Below are 4,969 nucleotides of genomic sequence, written 5' to 3' on the forward strand. Positions count from 1 at the left end.
GATTTTTTGGTATTTTTCTTTTTATATATTCATACAAAATAATTGGGAATTAATTTATAAATTAATTATCCATCTGTAGCTATCTAGTTTTGCAAAAAAAAAAAAATACTACTACAAAATTGTCTATGGATTGCGCTATGAAAACGTGGCAATAGAATTTGTTATGGAAGAATGTCTACGTAATTTGCTATGTAATCTTTGCTATGGAATATACTATAGATTATAGACCATGGATTTTCTATGGAACCAAATCCACGGATTTAGCTAGGGAGTGATCCCAATGGATTTAGCTAGGGAAACATCACCACAAATTTAGCTAGGGATTCATCACCATTGATTTTTCTAGGGATTCATCACCACAGATTTTGCTAAGGATCGACTACAACAGAATTGTTGATGGAATAACTACCACAAAATTCTCGACGGAATACCATCTACAACGGATTTCATTCCGTTGTCACATTTGCGATGGAATTATTGTTTCCGTTGCAACACCTTCGCTACGGGGTTTTTTTTGGGATGGAACTATTCCGTTGCAAATTCCAAAGCTATTCTTCTTTTACAACGTAATTTCATCTTTTTCCAACAGATGCCTTCCCTAGAAAAATCACATTTTTTCTTATAGTGTTCACAGCTCTCGTCTGAGTCTAACTGTTGTAGGGTAGGGCCTCTCATTTGAAGAATTATCTGGTCTTAGTGATATGTAATGGTGTTCGCGAGCTAGTTAGGGGAGATAGCAGGGACTTCTTATGTAGCTAATGGCGGAGAGTGGGTCGGAGATTACCCTAGGGCAAGCGTAGGATGAGATTAGTGTAGAGAGAAGTAGTAGTAGAAGGGAGTTTGTGGAGTCAAGGCAGTTCTTGAGGAAAGTATAGATAGATGTGGAAGGTAATATGGGCCCGTACTACTGAAAGTATAGGATCCGTACTCGAATCATGGAAGGCTGAGATGAACCCATGAAGCATATAGTGCGTGAGATCCCTCGAGATAGGATGAGTATCCTGATGATTGTTTTGGTGTATTTGCAGCATGGTGATGATATGTGGTAGACCAGTTGGTAGTTTTGGTGTCGAGGAGGGATCAACCTCCGGCTCGGGAGCCGGTTAGTTTGACGATCAGATGGGAGAGTTCATTTAATATGAGATCATGTGTAGTATACTAGATCAGACTCTTGTGATCTTCGGTATGGTCAAGGATGTTGGATAAGGTGTCTAAGTCCATAACTATATTTGGTATTTACTTGACCCGACCTGGTATGGTCCATTTGGGTTGCACTTCACCAAAACAATTTATATGGATAATCTTTTGAGAATAGTAGGTTTATAATTTATTAATATATTATAGAGTAAATTACACAAATAGTCCCTATGGTTTGGGGTAATTTGCGAGTTTGGTCCCTAACTTATTTTTTTAACTTGGAAAGTCCTTATTGTTTGTTTTTGTTACGCACTTGGTCCCTACTGTTTGTTTTTATTACGCACTTGGTCCCTATCTTACCTAAAAAAACTATTATTTAAATGGGGAAAAATTGTGGGGTATGTAAGGTAAGGTGAGGGGGGTGGAGGTGGGGGTGTGTTTATTTAAATAAATTAAAAAATCAAGGGTAAAATAGTCTTTTTAGGTAAGACAGGGACCAAGCACGTAACAAAAACAAACTTTAAGGACCTTCCGAGTTAAAAAAATAAGTTAGGGACTAAACACGCAAATTACCTTAAACCATAGGGACCATTCGTGTAATTTACTCTATATTATAAGTTATAACCATAGGGACCATTCGTGTAAGATCATACCTTGATTGTTATGTAGCAATAACAATCCCAATTCCTCCTTGTATTGACTTTAGAAAGCTTAGAGTCACAAATGTCACTCCTCTAATGGTTCACAAACACCAAGAGCAAGAGGATGAAGAGGAGAGAGCATGGAGGCTGCCCAAAACGTGTTCTAACCCTAGAAGAGAAGTTCCCCACGTTTTCTAGCCTTAAGGGTTCTATATATAGTGAGGCTATTAGGGTTATCTAACAAGGAAACCCTAATTTGGATGCTTAAGCCCTAAGCAACCCATGGACTCCTTTCCTTAAGGCCTTGGACGATTTCCTCATGGGTTTCCCCATAGAATTTGTCCACTCCTTAATATAAGACAATCCATGGCCCAAATTGCAATTATCTTATAATTACAATCCAGTCCCTTAAGTTTAATTAATCTCTTTTAGTCACAAAACTAATTACCAATTAATTCTTGACTAATATTAATTAAACAATATGATTTATCCTTTAATATATTATTCTCATAATATATTAATAAATCATATTTAATCCTTTCTCTCCATAATTTATCCTATCAAGTTGCTTTGGTGAAGGCAACCCAAAAGGACCATGCACCATCGGGTCAAGTACATACCAAAATAGTTATGGACTTAGACACTAATCCAACAATACTATGCATTATGTCTTTGTGATTATGTGGTATATTATTCTGACCTTTATTGAGTTAGGACTTGAGGGTCCGAATCCGAGTTATGGGACCGGAGGGTCTCCACTGAGACACATTGACCGGAGGGTCTTATTCGAGATATAGCCATGAGAGGCTAACTATATGTATGCGGCATTTTGGGGAACTCACTAATCTTTATGCTTACCGTGTTTTGTGATATGTGTTTCAGCTACTTCTCAAGATCACGGGAAGGCGCCAGCTTGATTGTACACACAAGATGGAGTTTATGTTGTTGGAGGATCCTGGATTATTAAACAATAATTGATTGTGTTTTGATAAGTTTAAACAATTGTGTTCTTTTGAAATATGATAATTGGAATTATGTGATTTTGAAAATGAAAATTTTAGTTGAAAATTTATGGTGTTACAACAACTGGCCAGTTGACCCCACGTGACTCACCATACCACTAATTGCCACATGACTCTCCATTGGTGTCAGATGACTATCACATGAATATAATCACATACCCTATAATTTAAACATCCTTAGGCTAAAAGATTCAGTCCTACAATGGTTAGACTCAGACAAGAGCTACGCAGCAGGACCAAACCTCCCAGCTTAAGATCCTTTAACCCATGCGGCATGTGACTTTGCGTATCCCCTCAATAGCCAGTTCACACGTGAAAGAGTCGTAGATCAGCCGAACATGAAACTCTATATGAACTAAGGCATAACATAATCAAACAATTCTACCATGCAATTCTTGAAGATCCCTAGCTATTCTTAGCATGTTGTTCTAACATCTCATAATATATCATAAGCTCAAATAACTGTGTGGTAATTTGGGGTCTTCTTATTGGCTCTGGCTGATCGTACACAATTGCATCCTTCTTGATTACTTGAAAACCATTTGAGAACCATTTGTAAATCTATTCATTAGTTTGAAATTAGATTCAGACGAGTGTTCCTCTAATTAACTCAAACCAAGGCTCTGATACCAACTTGTAACATCCATAAAATTTCAATAAAAGTTAAACTTTTCAAAACAATCCTTTTTCTATAGAAGTGTTTACAAAACCTTTATTTAAAAACAGAATCATTTGCGCATTGTTTTCAAAACAATAACGTTATCAGAGTATCCCATAAATCCTCTGTTCAAAATGCAAGGATGTGTACGGTCACACCTTTACCTTGCCAATGCATCTAAAGCACCTGAAACAATAAACTGAACCGTAATCACAAAGCTTAGTGAGTTCCCCCAAAGTACCAACACACAAACAGTATCACGTATACAAATAACAACATACTATGGTTCGAGTCAACCACCAGGTTGGAATACCCTAAGCCTTCAACCATCAGGTTGGGATACCCCCAACCCTCAACCATCGAATTGGAATGCCAACATACTATGGGTCCAATCAACCATTTGGTTGGAATACCCCCAACCCTCAACCATCGGGTTGTAATGCTAAAATACTATGGGTCCAATCATCCTCGAGATGGAATACCCTCAACTACTAACCAAACATGAGCACGTATATTAGGCAATCAGATAACAGTCTATATAGAGACAACATACTATGGGTCCAATCATCCTCGGGACAGAATACCATCGACCTGTTGGCTTAAGCAGAAAGTAGAGAAGCCTCATCCATCCTATGCACATATAACATATAATCACATGATAGTCTACAGCCAGTCAAACCGATCTAACAGATCACTAAGCATAGCATCATCCTATCTACCAGGATACAGATCTAACCGATCACCACATCACATAATCATAAGCTAACCGAAGATAACAATCCAAAAAGGGCCAGCATTGGTGCCTTCGACCCTATTAGTACAATGATGAAAACTCACCTCACAATAGGGCTATAGTGATAATATCCAACTCTCGAATCACAACTACGAACTCAATCGCCTGTATCCACCATATGACTAATTCCATTAAAACCCCAAATTACCAAATCACCCTAAGAAGTCAAACTTGGTCAAACTCAAAGTCAACGGTCAAGGTCAACAGTCCATGTTGAACCAACTCGTCGAGTTCCTTCAGAACTCAGAAACCGAAAACTAGGGCCAACTCGCCGAGTTACCTAAGTGACTTGTCGAGTTCCTTCAAAACTTTAAAATTGAAAATTCGAGTCGACTTGAAGAGTTACCTGAGTAACTCGTCTAGTTCTTCAATGTCCAGAAGACCGAGAAAACCTTAACCAACTCGTCGAGTTATCTCACCAACACGTCGAGTTGGCTAAGCAACTCATCGAGTTCCTTCAATCCTTTTCTTATTCAGACAGTTTTAAGCATAACCAAGGCTCCAAACTGTAGATGTAGCTTCCTAGGGTGTAGCTACCATGTAAAGTTGCCAACTTTACGTGCATGCAAGGCTTTAAGAGACTGATATGATAAAACCAAGCTTGATAATAAGCTCCAACTCGTTGAGTTACGTCCTCGAACTCGTCGAGTAGGTTCTCCGAATACGCGATCCCTCCTAGTTTCTACACAACGAGTTGGGGCCTCCAACTCGTCGAGTA

The sequence above is a fragment of the Lactuca saligna genome, chromosome 3, assembly GCF_052625555.1.
Source record: "Lactuca saligna cultivar CGN05327 chromosome 3, ASM5262555v1, whole genome shotgun sequence".
Lineage (NCBI taxonomy): Eukaryota > Viridiplantae > Streptophyta > Magnoliopsida > Asterales > Asteraceae > Lactuca > Lactuca saligna.